At 34.4% G+C, this 12332-nt stretch overlaps 1 protein-coding gene across 9 annotated transcripts in view; it reads left to right on the top strand.

Moving 5' to 3' along the window:
- The window catches only part of PBX3 (PBX homeobox 3), a 226586-nt gene that overhangs the window by 47781 nt on the left and 166473 nt on the right, over positions 1 to 12332 (top strand). For 2 of the 9 annotated variants that reach the window (XM_086325157.1, XM_086325162.1), the window contains exon 3: positions 7851 to 7942. The exons of the other annotated variants lie outside the window; for them this stretch is intronic. The gene's annotated coding sequence lies outside the window, so the exon portion shown is untranslated. The remainder of the gene's footprint in view (positions 1 to 7850; positions 7943 to 12332) is intronic. 9 annotated transcript variants of the gene reach the window in all.

Raw genomic sequence — 12332 nt, 5'->3', positions numbered from 1 at the left:
AAGAAAATGGGAGAACTGGTACTCTACTCTCGGTTCTAGCTCTTAGTTGTGCATGAGGGGAAATTAATTATGGTCTATAATGTTTGATGGGAAGTCAGTGAAAATATTAAAAGCACAGAGGTGATTTTGTAATTTAATTATAATCTTTAAAATTTTTATATGCTTTATAATTTACCACTGTTGCAACAATAAACCTCACCTTAATTGTATACCATTGCATAAGATATTAGCTAATAATAGTAGTACATGTACATTTTATATATATATATATATGTTAAATAAATATATATTGGCAGAGCTCCATGATTGATTTTGTAGACTATTTTATTTAGAATCCTAGAAGTATGAAGAGAACACTGGAGTTAAGAGTAAGGAGGACAGAGCAAATGATTGCCTAGGAATCATTGCCTAGAAGTTAGGAAAAGCTTCACAAAGGAAGTTGATTTTGAGCTTCGTCACAAAGGACAGAGAGGAGTCTAAATTGCAGAAAAAGAGTAAGAAGGACATTTTTGACAGAGGAAGCAGCGTTTACAATGGAATAGATCCTTCATGGTATGACTATTTGAAGAATGATAATTTCCGAGATGGTTAGGATGAGGATTGTGTGGAGATGAAGGAAGATGAGAATGGAGGTGGCCAGAGTAGGCTTTGTATAACTGGTGATCAGTGAGTGAGGATATGGGCATGATCAACTGAAACTAAGGAGTCTTAGTTTTCTGATTGGAAACTGGTAACTTGGGCACTATAGTATTGTCCTTTATGTCAAGACTCAAAGGCCAGCCTTAGTTTATGGCTCCCAGTGATGGGGAACAATGGTTTACCATTGAGAGTTTCAGACTGTTGTTTTTGTTTTTCATAAACAAAAATTGAGGAGATAAATTTTTATTATATTTATTTATAAGAATTATTGAGGTGTAATTCACTTAAACTGTGTATGTTTAAAAATTATAATTTGATAAGTTTTGATGTGTATATACTTATGATTCTATCACTACAATTAAGATAGTGAACACCAAACTTTTCTTTGTGCCTGTTAGATGAAGTTTTAAAAATTTGACATAGATGTATAGAATAGTCTTTTGGACTCTGTGGGGGGGGGGGGATGATCTGGGAGAATGGCATTGAAACATATATAATATCATATAAGAGACGAAAAAAAAAAAAAGAAATATTTGAAAAGTGAAACAGTTCTTGTAGGGAATTTAGTGAGTGATCACATTTTTAAAAGTTTTCTATTATGAAGATCTAAAACATGTACAAACTAGAGAGAACATTGTAATAGACTTTCATGTACCTGTCACTTGACTTCATAGTGTGATAGGGTTTAAAATTTTTACTGTAATGCTTGTGGGCTTTCCAGGTGGTGCTGGTGATGAAGAACTCACCTGCCAATGCAGGTAGATGTAAGAGATGCGAGTTCGATCCCTGAGTTGGGAAGATCCTCTGGAGGAGGGCACAGCAGCCCATTCCAGTGTTCTTGCCTGGAGAATCCTGTGGACTGAGGAGCCTGGTGGGCTGTAGTCCATAGCGTTGCACAGAGTTGGACACAGCTGAAGTGACTTAGCATGCACCCATAATGCTTTCTTACAAAAGTCTGTGTATGTGAATTCTTCATTTTACAAATGAGGAAATTAAAGGCTGGAGAAATTGAATAAAAGAAATTTAAAGTGTGGAAATGTTAGAGTGGCAGGAGATAAAAAAACTGTATTTTTTACTCCTGTATTTGTGAGATACTTGCTACTCAAAAGTGTGCTCTGTGGACTGGTAGGATGGCCATCACCTGGGGGCTTAGAACTGTAGGTTGTCATGCCCCACTCCCCAGACCTACTGAATCAGAAATTGTATTTTAACAAGTATTCCAGGTGATCACATACACATTAAAGTTTGAGAAGCATAGTCCTAGGGCAGATTGCCTCTTTGGGCACAACAAAATTTTAGGACCAAGAATCTTTCTTGAACTGAGGTAGGTAAAAGGAAAAAAAAAAAAATGGAAAGCTGACTTTTAGTTACTGCTTAATTTCTGTTATTGAATGATTGCTCATATAGTACTATGAGAAGATAATATTTTAGTTTTCCCTATGTCACCATTGTCAATTTATAAGAAAAAAAGATTCTGAGGATAAAATAACAGATAAGTACTCTAAGCTATTATAATTACCCATTTATGCCTTTTGCCAGGGTTATGTTTGGTCTGTGAAAAGGAAATAGAGGTCTTATGGGTATTTTGTTGTTGTTGTTGTTGTTATTGCTCTATAAATTGATAAAACAAAGCAAAACCCAGAGTCTCTCCCACCCTCTCATTCTAAAGATAGCAGTGTTGGGCAACCAGAAGGCAGAATTAAACACTGTTCAGTGTGTATACCAAGGGAGGACCTCATGTTGTGTTCAATCTAGCTGTCTAGAAAACCCTTCCATTAGCCTCTTCCTAATGTTTGCGCTGAATGAGGCATTACATTTTGAAGGCAACACTGACTGAATTCAGTATTGATACATTCACTTACCAACTTTTCTGCCTCGGGCAGAACAGTCTTCCTAATGGTAGTGTACAAACAGCAGCCACTGGATTCATCCTCACTCTAAAGGAACTCTTGTAATATTGCCTCTATGGCTATATCCCTTATATGTACCAGCCCCATTATAATTCTGTTCTTTGTGCCTGTGCTCCAGAAGCATTTTCTAGATGATGGTTACTTGTAAATGAAAACCCTTTTGGTATGGTCCCAGGTAAAAACCTGTGCAGGACTGAAATGTGTTCTGAGGTGTACTATGTTGTAATAAGATATGAGTATCTTCACAAAGAGAAAATACCGGTGTTGTTCTTCTGATTTGTAATGTTTTCACATATAGCACCTAGCTAGTGTTATCTTCAGACCTGTATGGAGAATGATTTGGCAGCTGAAAAAATGTTTAGATTCAGAGTTTAGGAAACTATTATTTTTTACTGCTATTGTATTCTTTCTGATGGAAGCATATACTCTAAAGTTAACCAGTAAAATAAATAATTCCAGTTTTACTAAATCCTTTAGTCCTCAGAGCCTTGTATTAATATGTACTCAAACAATCATATACAGCATGTAAACTACCATGATTCCCATAAAGAAACCCATGTATCAGATCCCGTAGTATGTTAACAGAGGGCTTTACCCAGTGGAATTATTCACTGGCATTGATACTGTGAGACTACAGACTGTTAATAACAATATAATTTCTATTTTTAATGCTAATGAGAATTTAAAAAGTAAACTTTAAAAAATGTAAAATAAGCCTATATGAAGTCATAAAGCAATTAAAAACTGACTTGCTGAAGTGCTATCACTTTTAATCATTATATTTGAGCTTATGTTATGAGAGATATGAAAGCGTGGCATTTGTACATATAGTGAGCAGTTTTTGAAAGTTTGCATCTTCACTATTTTTAATATGAAATACTGAGAGTCTTCTTGCATATTCTGGATTGTCTTAATTTCGGCCTTGATTCTTAAGCTGTAAAGTCCAGTTTGTGCTTCTGTAATGTTCTAAATGTTCATTTTCTTTTACTTGGGGTTATATAGTTAGTAGTATATAGTGAAAATATGATTAGTGTGGGAATAACTCAAAATTGGCAACTGGACTTGGCACATATTGGTTTCCCTGCCCAGGGTTAGAGTCCAGAGCCACCGAGAGTAGAACTTCACCTTTTTCTCCTGGTGTGTTAGCTTTACTGATGGTTTGAAGCCATAGCAGTTAATATGCTTTAGCCTTTGCTTTTACAGATGAGAAATGGATCTTATACTTATATCACCAGGTTTCAAAACTATTTACACTAAGTGGGGTGGTTTACTACCTCAGGGGTAGTGCATTAAGCCTATTGCTCTTGAGAATCCATTTTCATCTCTTCTCACCAATTGATGGGACAGATATGACAAGCCTTTAAAGTTGAGTGGAAATTTTCTTTGGGGTGGGCTGCTGTATTAAATTGTTCCTTACCACCACCATGGATGTTGTAAAGACTTGTGAGTGGGTATCCTATGGCTAAGAAAAGAGATATATTGTTGGTGGTTGGGAGGCTGTAAGTTCTAATATATAGGGAATAGTTTTCTTCCTATCTGCCTGTTATTTCCTTCTTTAAATCATAACTTGAGTCCATCTATTCCAAAGAGATTTTCTTGATTAACCAACACCAGAAAGCATTAGTTAAGTTCTTAATTGTGCGTAATGCTGTGAGAGGCTTTGTTTAAAGAGAATTGCATAGTTATTTTATGTACAATTTCTAACTTGCACCAGTACATTCTTATATTTAGGTTTACTATATTTAAAAGTTTAGATTTAGTGTGTTTACACTGAGTGTTGTTTACAAATGACAGAGATTACCTAATTAATACGGTAAACACCCCCCCAATAATTCTTAGTTGAAAACCTCCTATTACCATTATGCTAACAACCATTCATTTGCCTCTTATTTCTGCTCATATTTTTAATTAATAGAATTACAATAATATAGTGACTAAGAAAAATGTTATGAGATATTAATATTTAATGTCAAAAGAAAAATTCATAAAATAAGCCTTGAAATTAAATAACCAACACATTAAAGAGGCTGGATTCTACTTTCAAGGGCTTAGAGTAAAATGTAGAGTTTTGAAATGAGTCAGAAGTTTCCAGTAACATTAGTTACATGCTCTAAATGACACACCAAAGACACAAGAATTCCTTCTGGTTGAACTTTTCTCTCATTAAAGTTGCTTTAGTTTCCAGAATGTCCTCCTTTAGAATTTGTTGATAGCTCGTTTGGTTTGTTAGTTGCTCTGCCTCTACTCAGGTGAATTATTTGGTTTTTAGAAAATCAGATTAGCACACTTAACCACGATTGTAAAGATCAGGAATTCTTAAGGAGAATTTAATATGCTTTCTTTTCCAGTTGTGGGTATGTAAGAGATCACAAACAAAGCATTAAGATAAAAACAGCAACAGAAGTTTTTTGTAGAATCAAGAAATGTTCTTCAAAAATACACATCCAGGCATGAGGTAGCTTTATTTATCACACGCTTGGAGACAAATAGCAGCTAATTTCACTTTTGTTGGCCCTGCTGCTGATTCACAGATTTCTGTGTGACTTTTCACAATATATTTCTGGGGAACAAAGTTCATTGTAGTCTAAATGCAAACATATGTTTCCGTATATTAAACAAGCATTTTAATACATTATTATTATTTGAGCTAATAACAAATAGTCATCTGTCAGTGAACTAAAAAGGTACAAAGTTCACAGTAATTCTTAGAGAGCTTAGTAATTACCCAGACAGCTTGTTAGAAAAGCTGTTTAAATCTAGGATTATGAAATACACTGATGGGTCTTTTACTCCCATGGAGTTTCAAAAGATTGTTAATACATTTGTCTATAATTATACACAAGTTCTCAAAGTCTTCATTAGTGAAATTTATATTCTAAGCCAGAATTGATACCACTTATAAATCGCACTAACTTCTTGCTCCCCCAACCATCCTCTTGGTGTTAAAGTTAGCACTTTGTGTCTTTCCCTTCTCTTGTTCCCCTTTACCCATTTCTTTCAAAACAAAACAAAAGCCCTTAGAATAGTGTGGCAGTCATTTATATTTGATTTGTTTTTCAACAGATATTTCCCAAATAAATTTCTTTGGGTTCTGGAAACTTCTTGAGGGTAAAGGGTATGAAGGGATGGAAGAGATGAAAAAATTAGCTGCACAAAAACAGAAACTTTAATACATTTTCTTCATTTTCTAATTATTGTTCCCTTATATCATGCCTTTGTGTGTTCCTGGCAATACATATGAATTTTCCATGGCAGCTGTGGTAGTTAATGGATTCTTCAAAGTCATGTTTGGATATAAGTAAACAAATAGGTTTTTGTTCCTTTCTAATGAAATTAACTGCCATCTTAAGGAAAAAAACAAATCCCAAGTTGTTTAACTAGATTGTTATAAATAAGATATACATTTGTAATGTTTTAGTATTAACTTTAACAAATGACTACTGGGGGGACTAGTGGTGGTCCAGTGGTTAGGATGCTGTCCTTCCACTGTAGGGGATACGGATTGGATCCCTTGTTGGGAAACTTAGATCCCACAATCTTTGTGGTACAGCCAGAAAAAAAGAATGACTATTGGAACTCACTTTACTCTTCTAAGGTTTTATTTCCATTCCTAAAAATACTTAATTTAATATATTTACATTTAGGTTTTTTATTTCCTAAGGTATTTCCAGTTGTTTATCTGATGCTACACATCTCCATCCTGATATTAAATCACCTTTTGGCCCCACCTTACATGTTTTGATTATTTCTTTGTTTTTTTCCTATTAAGACAATACATTTTAGATCATGATGCAAAATGTAGATCACCAGAAGGAACATTAATTAAAAAAATAAAGGAGTTGTTCTGCCTTAGGAGGGGCTTGTAATGTTCATGTTACTAATTAAATGTGAACATTTTTCCCTTCTAAAATATTGTTTCACTGCCTGCAATCTGTTTTCGTTACTGAGTCATCTTTAAGCTTTATAGGGTAGGCAAGATTTTCTTTTCCTGGGCATGGATATAATTAAATGCATACATGTAGGGTAGACTGAGTGTTAGCAGATAATTCTCCATTTTGAAAGGCATATATAATCAAGTGTATAGGATAGGATAAAAGTGTCACGAGCTAGAAATTAGTAGTAATTTTCTATGTGTTTATAACATCTTTGACCCATAGAAGTGAGTTTTAACATCTTTTTAAATCATGGAGAATTATACTCATTACATTCAATTTTGTCTAATGTTTATCACTTTATTTTCTGGGATGTATACATTCAGTTTATTTTTCTTGATTCCTTCTTGGAAGGCAAAGCTTCACAAATCATGTAATTCCATTGTTTCAGTGATATTTGTTGTTATTGTCATTGTTAGCTCCAGTTACTGTTACAACAGTAATAACAATTATAGTACTAAATGCTGCAAGATATTTGAGGTTAAAGCTGTAATAATAGACCACCAGATCTTAACAACATGGTATTTGGTTTCTGTTTTAACTATGGACTCAATGATGTTTACTGATAGATCTATTCCACTTGAAAGAAGCATCACAGAAATTTATATTGAAAAGATAAATAAGGGGTGATACCAATAAAAGAGGTTGGACATGGTAGATAATGAGAAAGAGCTAAATTAAACTGTTTACAGGTTCCTGTTAATATCTCCAGTTCCTCATGGAATGAAGTAGAGTATAAATAGTTATTTAGGTGAACCCTTTGGTGGTATATATTCTGCTAAGAAACTCTTGACAGGTCTTGTATTGTAATGTTGATCCAGAAAGCAATTCTTTAATGTATAGTCTTATAACCTGAAGTATTAATAATATGTTCTAGAAGTTAATTATGCCAGTAAAACAGATTTGTATTTGTATACCGATTTAGTAACTTAGTACATGGAAAACTCTAGAAGCCGGTATATCTGCTATTCTAAACACAAGTCTGTTAACCAGCACCACCCCAGTGCCTCTGTGAAACAAACTGGTTGGAATGGCTGCTGCTATTGGAGAATGGTTCTCTCCTGGGGAAATATTGTTTTCTAGTTTCATGGGATGTTTACTAATAGTAATCATTTCAGCATGTACGTTTTATCCTTTCTTTCATTTAAAGGTTTTAGCAGAAACACTAATCTGAGCACCAGGAATTAATATAAGCATTCAGTGAATATTTGTTGGATTAAATTTACACAGATCCTTCTATTTCCTTTTGAGCTAGCTAAAATAAATTTTGCATATATTAATGTTAGATTAATATGAACAATAAAATACTTTGACTGTGTTTCTATTTTAAAGTACCTCTCTGTTTGCATCCTTCCAACGTTTTTTCCAGGCTTCAGGCTGCTGAATTAGGCTGCTGTGTCTTCAGTCAGCAAAATTCCGTTGGTGTATCTGTCTACACGAGATACAGCACTTTATTCTAGCGTAAGAAGAATTTTCAAATCGTTCTATTTTTCCTGCCTACAACTCTGCTTCCTTATTTAAATTTAATTTTTTTTCTAAAATTTATTTTATTGAAGTATAGTTGATTTACAATGTTGTGTTAATTTCTGCTGTTCAGCAAAATGATTCCATCACACATATACATGTATATGCATATATATACATATTCCTTTCCATTATGGTTTATTATAGGATATTGAATACAGTTCTCTGTGCTATACAGTGGGACCTTGTTGTTTATCCTGCCTCCTTTCTTAAAATGCAGTTTTGAGAATAACCAAGTAAAAGGATTTCCTTTGAAAATGAGTGTATGACCTCCAAACTCATTTATTTAGTTGTGTTGATATGTTTAGTTGAGTATTGATTTATTTCTTACCATAGTTTTCTCTACTGTTAACAAAAGACCGTAAAAATTACAAACATAAAAGAAACTGCTATTCCTGATAAAGGTTTGTTGCAGAAATTTCTCTCCTCATAATAAAATTAGTGATGTATGTTATTGTGTAATATGTTTTCTTATATTCCATCTCTTTATATTTGAAAATATAAAGAGTATTTTCCCTTGTAGCAGGCATGTGTTCTTCCAAATGACTTCTTTTGAGCTCACATACCCTTCTTTTTTTTTTTAAGTTTTGTTTTCTCTCTTCTTCCCTTTCTATCTGTGTATCTATACACATATATAAAATATACTAAAGGACAGAGATATAAATGAATATGCTTAATCAGAGTGTTTTCTTCTGAACTATATGTAAGTTGTGATGTGATGCTCTGTTGACACTGAAAATTTCAGTGTATATTTTCTAAAGACAAAGATACTCTTTTATAACTATTATTTAAACTATTAGATAGATATTTATAACTATCATTATTAAAATCAGGAAATTAACAGTGGTATAATATTTTTTATCTAATCTGTAGGCCTTATTCAAATTTGATCAGTTTTTCCACCAATGTTTTTTACAGTAAAAGGAAAAAAATTATTGGTCAGCCTCCAAAATAGGAATGTGAATTTGCACACGAAGTTGCAGCAGGTGGGCTCAGTAGTTGCAGTTCTTGGGCTCTAGAGCACAGGCTCAGTAGTTGTGGCACGTGGGCTTAGTTTCTCCTTGGCATGTAGGATCTTCCTAGACTGGGGATTGAATCCGTGTCTCCTGCATTGGCAGGTTGATTCTTACCACTGAACCACCAGGAAAGCCCTCCATTTAGTCTTTGAATCTCCTCTGCTAAGTGATGATTCATTCTAGTTACTTCTTTGAGAAAATCTTGATACCAATTTGTGTGCCAGGCACTATGCTAGCAATAAGTAAATCAGTTAGTGAAAATGAGAGTTGCTTAGTCATGTCTGACTCCTTGCGACCCTACGGACTATACAGTCCATGGAATTCTCCAGGCAAGAATACTGGAATGGATAGCCTTTCCCTTCTCCAGGGGGATCTTCCCAACCCAGGTATCGAACCCAGGTCTCCCACATTGCAGGTGGATTCTTTACCAGCTGAGCCACAAGGGAAGCCCAAGAACACTGGAGTGGGTAGCCTATCCCTTCTCCAGGGGATCTTCCCGACCCAGGAATTGAACTGGAGTCTACTGCATTGCAGGTGGATTCTTTATCAGCTGAGCCATCAGGGAAGCCTATAAATCAGATAATCTACTTCTTAACTGAGCTTTTGCATGCTTCTGGGGAAATAGACAAAATCAAAGTAAATGAATGATTGAATGAGGTGCTGTGCATGAAATGAACAGAATGATGAAAGAGATACTAGATGAGACCACTTTAGATAGATTATTCAAAGAAGATACTTTTGAAGTGGTATCATTTGACTGAGACTGGGATAGTTAGAATGAGCAGGCTTCAAAAGAGCCAGGAGAAAAACATTCCAGGAATAAGGACCAACAAATGTGTAGGCCTGAGTGTGGGAAAGGATTTACTGTATTTGAGGGACAGAATGGATGCATGGGTGATGGAGCATAATGTGTAAGGGGGAAGAATGGTGGTAGTGAGGTTGGGAGATGAATAGGAGCACGATCACACAGGGGCTTTGGGGCCTAGTGAAGAAGAATTTGAATTTTATTCCGAAGAATGGTGGGAAGCCTGTGAAGAGTTCTAAAGGCATGACTTTTAGTAAGATTCTTAAACCTCTCTAAACTCAAGTTCCTAGTCTAAAATGTTTAATAGTGTGTTACCTACCTTAGGGTTGTTGTGAGGCTTACATGATCAAATTAATTTATCAGTATCTAATTAGTTCTTAATAAATAAGGTAGATTATTATTATTAGAAATGTGTTTTTATTGTAGGGCAGGGATAGTTCATCAGACCATTTTCATAATTAAATATCGTTCAATATTATCTAGTTCTGTGCTTATCAGTTGACTTTTGATTATTAATTTGATATCAAGTATCATGATACTATGATAGAATGAAGCTCCCCAAGTATGAAATATTAGTATGTTAAGAGAGACATTTCTTTTTTAAAATAATTAATATATTTCTGTTCTACTTTATATATCAGTGTTTTATACATTGAGTTATTAAATCTCATTTCTGGGTATGTAAATAAAGTCTGCTTATGGATCAAGTCTAGATAAAGTACAGATATAGATAAAGTACTTTCCTGGCCTTCAAGACGAAATGGGAGATTCTGAATGGTGATAAATCACTATATACATACAGTATTTACTTTTAAGCCTTGTTTTGGTAGTCTACCATTATAACATTTTTCCAGTGGAAAATCTAAACAGCTGTTGCTTGACAGAATCCTAAGTAGTTAGGATCCTAAGATCCTAAGAATCCTAAGTTACTTTCTGCAACTTTAAAGTTACAATCCATTTTCATTGTTCATGAAAGTTATGTTCCATAATGTTTCCTTGAATACCAAATTAGTGAATTCTGAACCATTGCTCCTAAGGAAAATACAGGGTTAGATTCCTGTGAATCTCTGGTCATACCTTTTTCATTCCACCAGTACATAACTTTGTTGTATGTGTATTTCTGTTTAAAAATCCCTATTTAATATATATTGTCAATTCATTAACATTGAACTCATGGCCAATAGGACTATGACTCTTGCCTAAATAAAATTTAAAAAAATTTATTTATTTATTTATTTATGGCTGTGCTGGGTCTTTGTTGTTGTGTGGGCTTTTCTCTAGTTGCAGCCAGCGGAGGCTACTCTCTAGCTGTTATACGTGGGCTTCTCACTGTGATGGCTTCGCTTGTTGAGGAGCATTGAGTCTAGGGTGCATGGGCTTCAGTAGTTGCAGTGTGTGGGCTCAGCAGATGTGGCTCCCAGGCTGTAGAGCACAGGCACGTAGGCTTAGTTGCTCCGCGGTGTGTGGAATCTTCCCAGATAAGGCATAGAACCCATGTCTCTTGAATTGACAGGTGGATTCTTTATCACTGAGCTACCAGGGAAGCCCTAAAACTTTTCTGATACACATATTTTCTCTGTAAAGCTCCTCACATTCTTCTTCTACTTAGGAACACTATTCAGCATTTTAGGACTTTGGTTGGGGTCATTTAAAATAACGAAATCACCAACAAAAAGCAAAAAAATGTGAAAACATGGCACTAAGTAAACTACAAAAAGGATTCTTGCTGAACCAGCTGAGAACATGCACATCTGGCAGCTCAAAGTTTTCTCCATTCTGCACATACGCATGTCTGCAAATGACTGCTGACGTACCTGAGGATTGATTTTGGGGTTACAAGTAAATTTTAGTAAGTAGGTAGTTCACAACTGCAGATTGATTATAATTATTTTACTTTTGAGAGGCACTTCATTAAAATTTTATTTTTTGGATGGGAGGATGTGGTATAGACTGACATTTGATAAGTTATTTTTATATTATTTTTCATCTTGATACTGATTTGTTTTTGGGAAAAAAAAATCCTGTGGTCCTAGCTATTTTCTTTGTAGCTGTTTGGTTCTATAATGCAACTGTACTTCTGAGGATAATCTAAGTTCTTCATATCTTGAAGACAATTACCATCTCAATTAAAAACCAAGGAAAAAGGCAAATATAGTTTTATCTGTGACTTCAGAGTAGGGAAAGATCTCTTTTAAACATAACACAAAAATCACATCTAAAAGAAAAAGATCGAATCAGTTACATTAAAATGAAGACTATAAACCATAAAGAAAACGAAAGTATAAGCCTCAGGGTAGGAGAAGATACTGCAATGTAGATCATTGTAATTAATATTAGGATATATATATATCTGTGTGTGTGTATATATGTATAAAGAATTCCTTCATTTTATTAAGAAAAAGACAACTAAATAGAGAAATGGACAAAAAACTTGGTTACTTTATGAAGGAAGAATTATAAAAAATACAGTCAGTTCTGTTGTAATACTTGTTTTGATGATCGTATG

Source organism: Bos grunniens, chromosome 11 (assembly GCF_055505025.1).
Source record: "Bos grunniens cultivar Pamir isolate PY7600 chromosome 11, Bosgru_T2T1.0, whole genome shotgun sequence".
NCBI lineage: Eukaryota > Metazoa > Chordata > Mammalia > Artiodactyla > Bovidae > Bos > Bos grunniens.
The sequence above is the reverse complement of the archived record's forward strand: the minus strand, read 5'-3'. Positions and strand labels throughout refer to the sequence as shown.